A 16,205-nucleotide genomic window follows, 5' to 3' on the forward strand; every position below is an offset into this window, starting at 1 on the left:
TTAAATGTGGCATTGCTTCCAATAGGTCCTGGAATTTCACCCATATCTCCATTTGCATCATTTGCCTTAGGATATTTTGTTCTATTGTGGCTCGAGTAGAAAAACCGTAGGTATCCTTGAGGTCCCTTCAGGCCTATATTTCTCAATCTTGATCTTTGCCTCGAGCACCCTTTGTTTCTCTGTACAAGGGTCAGGATACGTGGCCTTCTTTGCTTTGGGCTCGTGTAATTGCCAAGATGTCTTCCTCTGTATCTCTTGCTTCCACATTAATAAGGTTGCAACCGGGCTTCAGGTAGTTGGCCTCCTCGTGGTCCCCCAGTTTGCACCACTTACACGGTTTCTATGGATTTTCCTCCTAGCAATCCCAGGCAAAGGGTCTCCACTGGTTGCAATTTCTACACTGTATCATTGGCCTTCCCTTTACATTGCATTGGATCCGTGGGTGATTGTTGTTATTGTTATTTCCTCTGCCTCCCTATCAATTAATCCTGTAACCGCCAAATGATACAGTATTATTATTATTTTGTTGACTATTGGTTCCAAATGTGGAAGGTTGCTCTATGTGTACAACACTTGTTGGTTTCTCACCCCCAAATTATAGGGGCATTCTTCGCTAGAATGTCCCACGATCTAACAGATGTCACAAAAGGATTTCTTTGGGCAAGACCCTTTTGTGTGTTCGGCTTTCTTGCAGTCTGTACACCACACCTTATCCTCCTTAGTTTTGCTTGATCCTCCTTTCGTCACCTTAAGTTCCTTCATCATCTTTTGGAGGTCTTTTTTTAGGGCATGCACTTTCTTACTGCATTCCTCCTCACTACTTTCCGTCGAGGACTCATCGTCCAAGGACTTAATTTTCTTGGAAGTCTTACATTCACTTTCTAGGTCCATTGCATTATTGTACAATGTTGGGGGTACAATCTTCATCTTCTTCCGGAGGGAAATTTTTATTCCTTCAACGAACCACCGCTTCTTCAGTTTGCCAGCTGGAGCAGATTCCATTTTTCCCATTAATTCCTTTAGTCATTGCCCATAGGCTTTGAACAACTGGTTCTTCCCCTGTTTTGTGTTGTAGATCTCGTCAAGGATCTCATTGTCATCTATTAGTAGTTTGAATTCCATTTGGAACTCTTTCTTCACTATCGACCATATTATCAAACCTGTTTTTCCCACATCCGAATACTAGTCAATGGCTCCTTCCCTTAATGTGGCAGGAAACTGTTGGATCACTCGTCCTGATCAGTGACACCAGAAGCAGTCCAAATTGTTTCAGATGTATGACAGTGTCGTATGGGATCCTCTTTTGCTTGGCCCGTAAACTTGGGCAATTTTCATTTGTTCCCTGCCATGACTGTCGATTATGCCACGTTTTGTACTACCGGTGGTGCTGCTGACTACATCAGTGCATTACACCATAGTGTGATCGGTTTTGAAAAGAGGGTTGTTCGATTATCAAACTATACTCGTTTGTATAGTGTAAGGGACAAATTGGTCACCCGACGCTCGTGCTCTTTCAACACCTTGAGCTGCACTGGATACTTCATCCCTTCTGTCCAGATTCTCTACCTGTGGTGTATGCAAATTTAGAAATTCGTCCCTCATTTCCTCGATCAAATTCAACCTTTGTCATGTCTCCTCTAGTAAATCCTCCATACTTCTCGGTCGAGGATGGTTAGGCGAACTGTGCTCTCCATTTAATGCACCTCGTGTGGCATCATGATCACCCTTCGTGACCCCACCGTGGTACCCGTCAACAAGTTTCCAGAGCCTTTGCCTTCACTCGACTTGTTGTCTGAGGATCAAAGCTTGATGGGCAGTGTGGGCATCATCATTATTTTTTTCTCTTCTATTTCTACTCTTGTTCAATTGATTTGGCATCAATTCTTAAGAGCACATTATAAATAACAAGAACACTTCTTTTTATATAGTCTATGTACATCATTGGGTCGTCTATGCGACCGTTACAGAGTTCAGTGCTCTTTTCATTCACACTCCATTTACATTCCCACGGCCGAGGGCTCATCAGTGAGACCTCCAGCGGGTTTCATCCTGATCCTCTGATTTGCAACGGTTATGATCCAAAAAGTTCCTGAGAGTTTGTTGCCTACATCATTCTCTCTCCACTTCCTCCCTTTGCCTCACCTGCTTTAGGAACATTTGTGCAAACAATTGAGGGAACTAATGCAACAATCGGTTTACAGTGTGACTTGCGTTCAACACGTCCCAAATGCTGTCCTTTGGAACCTATTCACATATGACTTCTCTCTATATGAAACTTTTGATACTTGCTCAGAACAAAATGTGGAAACTTGTCGTTAGTTCATTCTCCCCTTCATACAACTCGATCACTCCATTGTCATTAGTCCTCACAGTCTCCGAGATAGGTATTCCATTTATTTTATTCTTTGTATGTCATTGTTTGCATTACTCTTCCTAGATTCAGAATAGGCAACAACACAAAATGTTTACCCTCGTGGGGTAATAGAAATTAGTTGCATATGGAAATAATGTACTTAACATAGAATGCAAAGAGAACACAAGAGTATTATGTTCATTGTTACGTTACGATACACAAATATAGTTCGTACAACCATGTCCCGATCAAAATGAATAATGCATACATATAGTGTATAAGGTGATGCGAGGCGAACTGTCACACCCGTGTAACTCCCTCGGGCAAACCAACTGTCTAAATACCCATTTGCTCGACAACATTCATATCTCTTTGATACAAAAGCGGCATAAAAGACTTATCAAAAATATATCGACCTTTTGCAGATCTAATATATACAATAATCAATGTCTTTTTGAATAATCAACTTCAGTAATTTTATCTCACAGATAAGTGGAAAACTCCAGGAAAAGTTATTCAAGATGTGATCACAAAAGTTTGATGATTCTACACACATATGCCATTGAGTTTTCTTTTTACATCTCCTACCCATCTTGGACACACTCTGCACGAATCAAAGAGTCTCCATGTGGGCACACAAGGAGGCATTCATTTTAGTAACTAAATTCATCAATTCATTTTCCATAGAATAAAGGCATGAAGCAACAACAAATAACAGGGTCCATGTCAATCATTAAACATGAGCTAACTTGGCAGTGAGAAAGATATAAATAATAATATATGAAAGAAGCAGCTCCTGAAAATGAACATAGTTGAATAGTATATGAAAGAAGCAGGTCCCAAAAATGAACATAGTCAAACAACTTGACCATGACAAGAAATTGAGAAGTGATAATAATTGAAGGTTTATGTTACCCTTTTCCAACACATATGATCCTTTTACAATAAGTCACAATAGATAAAGTACATTAGCATCTCTAAGGAAGAAATAAACAAATCTCAAGAATGCAATAACAAAGAAACAAGAGTAAAGGAGAGCATCAGAGGTATGAATAATGTCTATTGCTGCAACCAGAACTTTAACACATTCTCCCTAGCCTATAACATGATGTGCTTTGCTATTTCTATAAGACCACCAATTTCACTTTTGAATTGGGCTTCTCCGTTATGTGTATTGCTGCTTGCATTGTTGTTTATGTTTGTCACAATGCCACATTTATGTTATTGATTTTATTGTACATTTACACTAAGCAACCTATATTTCTAGTAGGATTGCCTATTAAAACCTTGATGATTGAAGATGATGTACAAGGGACTTAACTGATGAAGAGTTGGGAGGATGGCCAAATGAGAGTCTTTTAAAGGATTCAGTTTGAATTCATACCATCAGGAAATATAAGATGGTGTAGAAGAGGACATCATATGGAATGTCACTGTTAGACAACACATAATACTAGAAGCTATAGAACTACAAATGTCATCAGCAAAGGTTAATAAAAATTTCAGCTCTAGCAAACTACAAAAGGATTGACTGTCAATGAAAATTGAAAGACATAATGTTCTAAAGGCAAACTCAGCTTGAAGTTGATCTTGACCCAAAGGAAATATTGACCCTAAGAGGATTTCATCTCAAAATGATCCGAAGGCAATCTTGACTCGAAGGGAATCTCAACCCAAAGGCAATCGCTCTAATACCACTATAATGTTCTGTTCCAAATACACACTGGAGAGAGACAACAACTTCATGCAAGAACTGTGAAGCTCGCCTACAGTGTACAAACTAAGGATTACCAAGTACACAGAGACCGTACAGTGAGGAACGATGATTTCCGGAAGTTCATAGAATAGTGCAGGGAGGTGTTCATACGACGTTGCCAAAATCTGTGGTAGTGCAGGGAGGTGTCTGTACAGCATTGCCAGAATCCGTACGGTGATGTCCAAAGCCCATACGGTGTTGGCACTAGCGCTCCGTTCGGTATTGTCGAAGTCCATATGGTGATGCAAAATTGAGACTGTACGATGGATGTTGGATGTTGGATGTCATACGGTGTTTGGGCAAAGGGAGATAGGATGTAATCACTTTGCCAGGGTATTGCACACATCCACGCAAGTAAGATAAATCACTACCAATAACAATGATATTGCAGGTGATTGCACATAGAGAAATAACAATAGCACTTCAGGTTTGCCAAATACAGATGATAGATAAAATGCTAATACAAATAATTACACACAAAATGTATATTTGTAGACAAAGATGGCGCTCCAGATGTGCCAGACCCGAAGCAAAGTAGAACACAACAAAATAGGGTGAGAGTTGAGTCCCACTGAAACCAAAGTAACCAAGTAGGGAAGATCTTTCACTTCTGAAATGGCGAACAATATAGAACTCCAACAAGAATTTGCAGTACAAAGAAATAAAATCACATACCAACTACTACCTACATGTCATGCTTAAATACCCTTCAGAAAAACTTTCCGAGGGTTTACAAAGATAGCCAATAGTCACACCTACCTATGGAAATAATTAAATAAAAATGGGTTTGAGATAGACTAAATCAATCAGAATCACAAATACAAATATTATTAACTTGGGCCCCATATTAATTAATTAAAGTAATAATTAAAGGTCCTTTTGTTATATTATTTAAATCTGGGACTAGTTAATTAATTAATTTAGTTAAATTATTACATTCAAATTTGGGGACATTACAAATGTGAAAAAATAGATAACGAACAATAGAAAGCAGATCCTTCAGCATTATCATGATTGTAACTGACAAAAGAAGCAAAAAAGGTATAAGTGGTGTTGTTGAGGCAGCCAGCAATAAAAAACCAAAAAAAGTCTAGCAACTAATCAGTGACGCCTTCAGGATGTGAGTTTGGATTGAAAACCCAAATCATTTTGTTGAACAACCAAACTTGGGGACATTGCCATAAAACAAAAAATTAAGCAAGCAGTTTACCATATGCCTCTGTTTGCATACTTTCGATCTTAATGATACTTGGAATTTAGGTGTTGATGCATAGCAATATGTTAAAGGTGAGAACCAAATGAGCAAGTAATGACATGACAGCTCTACCGAGTTAGACAAATGTCATGTTTGATCAATTATATAGAATCATATTCCACATGGTGTGACCTGTTTAATTGATGCAAGGCTCACAGGTACACCAGGGTGCCAAGCATAGTTAAAGTGAAGTGTTTAGATCTGAGTGGGGTAACCAAGATGGCAGGATGGTTGCATAGTAATCAAGTGAAAACCAAGACAGTCAGTTAATGGCCCATTGGCTGGTGCAATCAAAGCCATGAAAGGAAATAATTTGAAAGGATAGCATATCACATAAAATGCTAAAAATGAGACAAGGGGATCACAGAGAATATCACCTAGAAAAGAAGGATGACCCAAATAATAAAAGCCAAGAAAATATGTAGAGAATAGAGAGTAAGTCAACAAAAAATCCATATGGTCAAGAAAAAAGTGGAGTGTGTAATATTACGTAGAGAAACCAGGATCAAATTTAAAAAATAAGCCCAATGAAGGTCAAAGAATTTACGAAAAGTTCCTCAAAGGAATTAAAATTTCCAAGGGATCTGGGAATGATGGTGATACAGAACAAACAAATCAATTCCAAGACATACATATTTGTGGAAAAAAGAGCCAATGAAAACAAAGAGCACATGTCCATGAGAGTTAGAGAGAGCGTGCTATAAATCCATGAGTGACAAAGTCATGTAGGTCTGACACTTCAGATCACTGGCCCCAAATGTTAAGTTGCTGAGAGGGGTGAGCTAAAGTCTAAGACACTAAACTTAGCATGAAGAATTCTTCCATGAATGAATGGAGAGAGGTTTAGATGTCAAGATGTTATAGAGGGAAATAAAGAGGAAGAACTCTGGATTAAGAGTCACTTACTCGTAGTAACACTCAATTACCCGTCCAAGTTATTCATTCTTGAATTGGGCACTCACTATTGAGGGCAGAAAGGCAGAATATAAGACTTGCTTCCTTTGGCTTGGCTGCTAATAGGAAAGAAATTCAAAGATGGGGCTGAGACAATAAATTATAAAATTTCTTCCTTGTTTATCTATAATTAATCAGATAACAACAATGTATTCTTTTGCAAGGTGATTCTAACCTATTGTGTAAGGCATCTCATAATTACTAAATGCTAGTGTGCGGGAGGAATTCAACCAATACCAATGAGGTGGATATAAGAATATTTTGTTAACACGAGAAGGAAATACCATTAAATGCAAACAATCCTCAAATTCTTGTAAAGGATGAATGAGTGCAGTAGTTGCACAAAGGATTTAGATGCTGAACTTATAATTTTATGCATCTAGAATTATTGTATCTATGATGGTTATAAGAATTATATGCTCAAATGAGTACATGTAACATTGGACACATCTAGTGTATAGACTTTAGAGACGGTTGAGGAACTTGGTAAGGAATTGAGACCATTATATAATATAAACTATGGTGAAATGAGTTCTAATGCTAATAAATTGCGATTATTTGCCTAGATGGTATAATTAAGGGAGTTAATTTCCATTTTCTTGCAAATAGAGTAGTTGCAAGCACTAGCATGTAGCAGGGAACTGCATAGAAATGCTTAAGTTGGAATAATGTTTTTAGACAGTTGTTCTTGGTAGCTTCAAAGCTCAGGTATCTCTAGCACAAGGCACTAAACCTTGAGTAGTTGACTGCACAAGTGATCCATAAAAGAACCTAATAATACCAAATTAAGTAGTTCAAATATACAAAACTTAATTTATACATTCTTGTCCTTAAAGTTGTCAACTTTTATCAGTTAAGAAATTGATAGCGAAATAAGTTTCAGTTTCTCTACAATTAGAGGTGACATTTATTGTAAATCAATAAAGCCCAATGAAGGTCACAAAGATAGCAGAGGTCCCTGTGTTGGTATTCAACTAGTGCACATTTCTATAGACATACTCCAGATTAGGTGTGTTAATACAAAAGTATCTGGGCAAAATAATTTAGTCATATAGCTGGTGAGAGATTGTATGCATTAGTGAGATGCACATTGGGTTGCCCACAGGAATTTGAAATCTGGCTGTAGTCTCAGGTTAATTTTTTCCACACATTCAGTATTTAGATATTCCCTTGTTTAGTCAATAGATCATCCAAAGAGGAACTTTTTTTTTTGTGGATTGCATAGTTAAGTTTTATGTAACAATCCCTGAATAGTTAAGCTAATAGAGTGGGTTAAACTCCTCTAAGTATATTTGGCAGGCACTAAAACCAATATCTGCCAGTGTTGAGGATTCCACCCTATTAAGGTTCAAAGTTTTTGCGTTTCTATTTCACTTGGGGAAGCCTAGAACCATTTTCCTTAGTTAAATTTCTCGAGATGGATAACTGATCTAAAATTGGCCAAGTGTCATCCTATGATGCGAGGAGTTGATAGCTTACAATTTTAAAGAAGTTAAGGTAGCAGATAACTTCCTACACTAACCTAGAGAGGAGCTTCATGCAAAAACATCTTTTCAGATTTTTACAACTAAAGAAACTTAGCAAAAATAATGTGCAGAAGCAATCTTAGGAGGAAAGCCCTAAACTCCAAAAGCCGCCTAGTATATAATTCAGAAATCAACAACAGACTAAAATAAATTTGCAAAGAAAGCTTCTCACAAGAGTATCACGAAGCAGATATTCGAAGGAAACCTGGTATTACAAACCCATGCGCTAAAACCAACCAAAAAGTGGCATCCACTTATCTCCAATCCAAGATGACCTATGAAAGTGTCAAAACACACACCAAAATAAGTAGCTCCCTTTAATAACTCATTTATGTGTCCAATACGTTTTTATGTTTCCCAATTTAGGAGACCCAACTTTTGAACCATGTCTGATTAATGAATCATTTAAATGTTGGAAAGCTTATGAAGCATTCAATCGAGCTCTAAGCCATTATGCCAGTTACAGACACTTTTGGGTCATTTCAAAGCCTCTAAGGCCTTAAAATTTGACTTCAAAACTTCATTTGCAACTTTTAAAAACTGAATTGAATCTATGCAAATTTAGATATGATCTTGCAACAAGCATTTATCAGTATGTTTATCTAGCCATTCCGAAGCTTTCGGAAAAATTAGAGACCAGTCCAAGCTCAAATGTAAACTTACTATGAATAGTTAACTTATTTAAATGCAAGGTTGAGAGACCATTTTCCTAAGAACAATATCATTCTTTTCAGAGTTTCATTTGTGGATTATTGTGCTATTGTTGTGGTACATTTTTTTTTCTGGTGTATCTGCACATTGTAATATTGAAATAACTTTGGTTATTGTTGCTGCTTCTGGTTTTGTTTGTGTATAATTATTCATGTAATTTTTTGTTGCTTCTGATTTTGATGCAAAAAAATATACATAATCAAACCAGACGCAGCAACAATAACTGTGGAATATTGTAATAACTTTGGTTATTGTTGCTGCTGTCAATTCTATTGGATATCTGTGAGATTGGACAAAGGCCATATGGTTTATCTATTACCAGGAGAAGATGAATACTATCAGATAGCTATAGGAGATTCTTTGGCATTAAGTTAAGGGAAGGGATGCCTAAGGAACAATTGACTGCAGCTCGATTTCAACAAGATCTTTTTATTTTTTTGCATGGGATCAAATTCATTGCAGAAACATTTTTCCTTCACAATATTTTGTGTAAATTTTTTTGTATAATTTTATGTTGCTTTGGATTTTGATGCCAAACTAAAACACAATCAAAACCCGAAGGAGCAACAATAACTGTTATGGATTGTGAAAAATGAATGTATTTAATAGCTTTAGTTATTCTCATCCCTGGGATGTGGTTGATTATTAATTTTTTATAATGTATTTGCATATGTTTTGCTAAAGTTAAAACATGGGAATTTTGTATGGATAACTCGGCATGGTTGTTGTGATGTAAATGCAATTATTTCAGTACTTATTATGCATTTTAGTTTCATAAAACTGGTAGTGTTGATGTCTTATGGTGTTTGCAGGTACAGGAGGAAGAGATTAGAGGGGGGCAAAACTCATGGTCCCCACCTTCCTTTTAACAACCCATTGAAGAAACACATGAGTTTGGTCAAACCATTTAGACATTACATGGAATCCACAAGTTACATTGAAAAAGAAAACATATCGCCAAAGGCCACCTTGTGTTCCATCGATACTTATCTCATTGGAAAAAGTAGGATCTTCGATGAAGCTCATGGTATCCTTTGATCTCTAAAACAACAATGACAACAGCTCATCGGTAAAGCCAGCTTACTATTACATCGAACACACCCTATCGAAGAAGATGTGTATATCAATAAGACTTTAGGATTATCCGACGACTGCTAAAGTTGCACAGATGGCTCTATATCAACTAAACCAAAGATCATATATAAAAGATATCCTATTGATATAAGAGTATGGTTTTGATAGAACCTTAAGTCACTCCACCGAACAAGAGCATCAACGATAAGTCCGTTAAGTCAGTATTGCTAGAACCCTTGCCCTGTTCCATCAAAAACTGCTTGATAGTGAAAAATGACTGCTCATCGACAAGATTAAATGCAACACATATCAAAATAGTAAACCATGACATTTGTTCATTGATATAACCCAAAAATATTACATTGAAAATGCCCATACTAAGGAAAATTACCAGAAAGTAGGAGACATCATTTCTCAACAAAAACAACCCCTAGAAGGAAATTCCTGATCTTGACAACATTCTAAGATCCTTTTGCAATTCCCATACTTAATGAAGATTTGACAATTTCATCCTCAATTTCCCACTTTTGCAATCACAATGCTTCAAATTGATCAAAGTTCCACTTGAGCTTATTGCAACTTCTTGTCTACTTAGGAGACTAAACAAACACAAACTAATGTCGAACCTGACTAATAAACACCTATGACAAGCTAAGCTTAAATGCTAATTGACTAAGGAAAAAGAGGGGGTCCCCATTTGCAATGGGGGTAATGGTGTGAAAATGTTGCAAACTGATGTAATTGCTTATCGTCAATTATAGTCGTTACAATTTTGTATATAATGGTTAATTTTAATGGTTGTTATTTATTTACATATATTGCAAGAATTAAACTGTGTTCGCAAGTCACATAACCTTGCTGAAAATGTCTGTGGTGGTGACTACACTCTTTGATAGCATTATTTCAGATTTTATCCATTGACTACAATAGAAAGGGAATTAAATTTAATTATTGAAACTCAAGTTCATGGTTAATGCTCAAGTGGAAGCCATCATGGTAAGGTCAAGATGGTATTGCATGGCATTCTTGGTTTGATATGTATGGAGTGTGCAAATAATATTTGCACCACCAAAACTGGGGAGGATAGAGAGATTAATGATTTAGGATTGGCTTTCTAGAGTCCCATTAATCTCCACCTAAATGATGTAATGAGGAGTAATTAGTAACATGAAGTTCATTTCTGTACATGTTTTCTTTCTGCTTAGCTTTTTTGTGGGTTACAAATAAATTCAGACCTATTAATAGGAGGGAATTATGACTTTAGTTGGTTGTTCAAGTGTTATGGTTCTGAGCTAGGAGTTAAAAAAGGAGTTGGTGAAAGTTGGAATAATTATATAGTCAGGTATTTTTAACTCTTCTATAACATCCTATTTCTGGATAGCTTTGTTGGAAACAGGGCTTGGGTTTTGGCTTCTTGGCGGCATTTGGTGGAGAAAGCTATTGAGGCAGCATTGCAACCAGGGATTAAGCAAAAATGGCATTGGCTCATTCACTGGACCAGTCTGCAGTGTCTCAGGCTAAGCAACAAGTATTGTATTTAATTTGGGTATAGAACAATGTTAAATATTTCTTATGCTAATGGCTTCATTGTTTTGGGTATTGAGGAAAGTTTCCCTGAGACCATGGGTTGGTTGAGTCAGCACACACATATTCTAGTATGGGATTAAAATTAGCAGTGTGCAATTAACTGAGGCCACAAGTTAGGCTGTAGCTTGTCATATGTTTATTGAAATTTTCAAGTCAAATGGTGCTGTAGTCATTGGTTAGTATAGAAAATGGTTGGGTTTGTTGGATTATGTGAATGTATTCTAGGCAGAGGCATGTGTTTTGTAGCTATTTCAATCATTCGGCTCATATGAAAAACATATAAGCCTAATTATTGCTTAGTTGACAATGGCCGACTAACCAATAATTGTACTTGATGATATGGTGGTTAATGTCAGTTGTAAACTGTGACAGTTCCATTTAAATAAATCAAACAATCTTTGATATTCAAATTATGTGCAAAAGTTCTTGGTTTATGTTGTTTTACTATCTGTTATATATATGTTCGAAAACAAATTTAAGATTGGAATAACTTGACATTTCTATCCTCAGTAAAGAAACATTTAAGGATAGGAATAAACAAATGCATCTTGATATTGCTCAACAGTGTTTTAAAGACTGGAATAAATAAGTTAATTGGTATCAAGTTTGATAATGTTGCTGTATGCTATGAATACTGGATATTCTGAACTTATTGATTATACATTTGTAGATACACACCCATTCACTGTTGCATCAGCATATTGTTAAAAACTTAAAAGTATTAATATTAATTGTAAAAGCCATTTAAAAATATATACTTTGGGTGACCCAAAATATATCTTTTCAACTCAACTGTTTAATTATCAAGTACATATGTTAATTGGTTTTGCACAATTACATTAGGTATTCAAAAATGTAATGTCCCCTTTTTGGGACATTAGGATTCTGAAGTTAAAGTCGTATAATATTAAGTTTGGCTTGTGAGAGCTTAAAGAAAATTTATAAAATAGGTAAACTGAACATAATAAAGGGGGTTAAAAGGTCAAAAAGAGGGAAAAAAGATGAAAGAAGAGGAAAGAAGCTCAAGAGTCACATGTTTGGTCCTTAAAGAAGGATGAGGAGTTTATTTGGATGCTTGGTTTTATGATTCAGACTTCATTTTTCTCTCTTGGAGAATTATTTCGAAAGCTTCAGCTTTCATCCTTCCTGAGGACGGAAACCCTAATGCCGGTAGACAGTGGACACAACCCCATTGTCCATAGAGACGTCACACCATATGTCTCGCATGTGTTTACAGGTTCATTCTTAGTTTTCCAATCTGACTATAATACTATGTTTAAGACTGGATTTTTGATAAATGGTTATTGTATTGCTGATGTATAATGTAATAATGTATCTTGAAGAGTTTATATGAGTTTTGCTGGTTATGATATTGTATTGCTGAAAATCATAATGAAATAGAGATTTCAGAGGTTTTTATACGAGCATTTGTTATGTAAATCTGAAAGTATTTTGCATGAGCTATGTGTTTGCATTCTGATAATTTGTTGTGAGAGAAGTTTGGGGAAAATATCCATTTGGGATATTACAGTGGTATCAGAGCATCAACCCTGCCATCCTGTGGAGCTTGTTTCCAGCAAATTTACAAAAGGCTTCATTAGAAGCTTTACCCTGAGGTAGGTATTTGCCGAAAATAAAAACTCTAAGTCTTATTATTATCTGCAGAAGAGAAAATACCTTTGGAACCATTAGTAATATTTGCAATAAAGCCAAAAGAAATTTAGTATTTGTCTTACAAATACTATTACCATATTTCATTCTTTTTAAGTTGTTGCAAATCAATATAGGAACAAGCTTTAGCTATTCTGAGAGAGTCCTAACGGAGCAAGAACATTGGTTCAAGCTATAATACAGTCTGCATGAGAATTAAGGAAGCTGAAACGCCTATGCATTGACGAGCCTCAACTAAGACGAAAGAGTAAATATTGTTGGGCTAGAATTGTGTTTTGAGCTTTATGTCGGCTCTGTGGTGGTGACATAGCCGTTCTTAGTGGATGGGTGTTTGGGAGGCTTTAATTTAAACTTGACACAAATTGTCAACTTCAGGTTTTGTGGAAGGTTTATCCAGCACAGGTTCTAGCGTCAGCAAGGAAAACAAGAAACTTTGTTTATGTCAATGAGTAATTATATATTTGTGATTGAGAGGCGATGAGAGGCTACATACTTGGTTTTAATGAAACCATGAGTAGGGCATAAACTTGTTTAGATTAAGCCATTCAGGAACTAAGCTAAACACAGAGTGCAAGGGAACCTTTAGAAAATATATATATATCATCAGGAATCTATAATTTTGTTGTCGTCAAACTATAGATGCGGAAAAACTTTGCCACAAAGTATATAAGGAAAGAGTGAACATAGTGAATGGACCATACACAAATTCACCATGTTGGTTGGGAGTTTTTGGTGAGGCATACAAATTAACTGGATTGCAAATATGAGATGAAGAGGCATTTGAACTCAATTGCAATAATTTTGGCAGTTTTTCCCCTCCATTACAAGAGACTGTTGATGGGTGGTTAAAACTATTATCGGCAACATTTTATGCTAAGACCTGCCAAATTACATGACTCAAATTTATGAATGAGACTTTTTAAGGCACTCACAATAAATATTGACTGATAGAAAAATTATTGATTCATCCTACGTTCAACAAATTTGGATGAAAAAGAACATAACGTTGGGCTCAACAAGGCATTTCCACTAATCGAATCATTCTTGGAACCATCAAGCTTGATTATTTAGAAGAACCGAGTTAGGAGTTGTCGTATAATTGCATTGACTAGTGCAAGAAACGGTGGAACAAATTTCTCGCTTATAGAGAATCATCAACCTTGGCATTCTTCTTGGGCATTATATCATCTAAAGACATTTGATCCGATTGATAGGATCTAGGACTATTACAGAGGAATGCAACCAATTACATAAAGTTAATTTAAAACCTTTAATGAATCAAATTAATGTAATTGGAATGAAAGAACAACACAAAATTAAATGACAAAAGGAGGAAAGAGAGATAGGGACACAACACATTTGATCTCGGAGTTCGTCTGGTATGGACTACGTCTTTGAGTTCTGCTCCAATTGGGGGGACCGATCGGATTAACTCCAAAATCAAGTACAATGTTACAAATCACTCCCTCAAAAGTACTACAGCATCACTCTGATGTACGAGACTAAAAAAATGTCCTCATAGGAATATCTCTCCAATTTTCAGAATTTCTGAATCCTCTCCATAATCTGATGCCTTCAAAAGACCCCTAACCCCTCTTTTATACAAAATATTAGCCTAAAATAGGCCAAAACAAAAATTTACAAGAATAGGTTATTCAACTAATTCCCATTCGAATAACCCTTTTGGCCATTTTAAAAAATTTGGCTTTTATGTCACTTTGGGGCAAAAATTAACAATAAAACCTTAATTTACTAAGGTTAGGCCATTTTTGGTTATGAGTTAAATAAAATGTCACCCGCATATATTAACAAACCCACGAATAGCGCAGCGGTGGTAACAAATTTTATTGGGCCGACCGGTCAGGGGTTCAAACCCCGCCGCCGGCCGACTCTTATAACAAACTCGACGGCATTTTCAAGTTACATAACATATTGTGCATGTTAGTTTCAACTACCACCGGTGGTGCAACGGCCACCGGCCGAGTTTTGGGGGCCGGTGGTCAAGGGTTCGACCCCCACCGACCACCAAAGGTTTTCCCGCTATTTTTCTATAACTTTTTTTTATTTTTTATTTTTATTTTTATTTTTTTAATTATTATATTTTTTTGCCACCTCATCATCCCAGACTTTGATAGGGCGTATCTTTCGCATACGAGCTTCATTTTCGATGAAACAAACATCGTCGGAAAGCTCTCGACGAGACCTTCGATCTGATGCTGACTTTGATTGATTCTGGGGAATTTGAATTTTTTTCATTTTGACGGCCTCTAGATCAAGGTTTGACCAACCTTTGACAGGCCATAACTTTTGCATACAGACTTTGTTTTCGCCCGTTCGAATTGCGTTGGATCCAGAATTTCGAGAACTTTAACTTGGTGCTGATTATTGGAGTTTTGGAGATGCTTCAATTTTTGATGAAAATATCCTCCAGATCAATCCTCCCTACTAAAGAGCTTTCGGACCTTCGAAAGTTTGGATTACTCGAAAAGTAGGTGAGGGTATAGTTCCCTCACTTTACCAATCTCCATCCATCTTGTCTTGCTTGGATGCATCCCCTTCAATCCTACTCAGAGGTATTCAACTGGTCCTCTTCATGAAGTTCTGACATTTCTATCAAGGATAACATCTTCTAGCAATTCTGACATGTACTTTGGTGAAAGATCATTAATTGAGGGAATTTGAACACTGATATCTTCATCCAAGATCATTGGGGGCTCATACAACTTCAGATTCTCAACATTGACAACTGAGTAAATTTGCATGTATGGAGGAAGATTAAGGCGGAAAGCATTAGTACCGATCTTTTCCAAGATCTCAAAAGGACCATACCTGATAGGTTTGAGCTTTCTTCCTTCACCTTGCATTCTTTCCTTGCTGATATGTAACCAAACTCTATCACCAACTTGAAAATGATGATCGATGCGATGTTTATCATGGCGAGCCTTGTATTTTGCTTGGCTCTACTCCAACTATGCTTCTACTGCCTGATGAATTGCTTGGACCTTCTGGATGAACTTTAAAGCCCTTTCTAAATCATGGCGTCCATCGATAATGTCATCCTTCCCAAAAGAAAAATCCATTGGCATTTTAGGCAAATAACCGAAGCAAGTCTCAAAAGGAGACCTCTTTGTAGAAGAGTGTGCCGCATGGTTGTAAGTTGTAATGTCCCTTTCCTGGCGACATTAGATATATTAAGGGGGGTCATCACTATAATATTAAATTGACTATGAGAGCTGAAACATCATTAATTAAAAGTCAAATTAATATTCCAAATGGGAAAAAGAGGACGTGGAAAGATAAGACGAAACCCAAGAAAGA

The 16,205-nt window shown here is 36.6% G+C and overlaps 1 protein-coding gene across 5 annotated transcripts in view; it reads right to left on the reverse strand.

The window, feature by feature from the left end:
* The window catches only part of LOC149530220 (Tetratricopeptide repeat (TPR)-like superfamily protein), a 108,145-nt gene that overhangs the window by 24,704 nt on the left and 67,236 nt on the right, over positions 1-16,205 (reverse strand). The window contains exon 2 of one of the 5 annotated variants that reach the window (XM_089810292.1): positions 8,017-8,119. The exons of the other annotated variants lie outside the window; for them this stretch is intronic. The gene's annotated coding sequence lies outside the window, so the exon portion shown is untranslated. The remainder of the gene's footprint in view (positions 1-8,016; positions 8,120-16,205) is intronic. 5 annotated transcript variants of the gene reach the window in all.

Source organism: Cupressus sempervirens, chromosome 11 (genome assembly GCF_028749045.1).
Source record: "Cupressus sempervirens isolate cs-2001-9-10 chromosome 11, ASM2874904v1, whole genome shotgun sequence".
Lineage (NCBI taxonomy): Eukaryota > Viridiplantae > Streptophyta > Pinopsida > Cupressales > Cupressaceae > Cupressus > Cupressus sempervirens.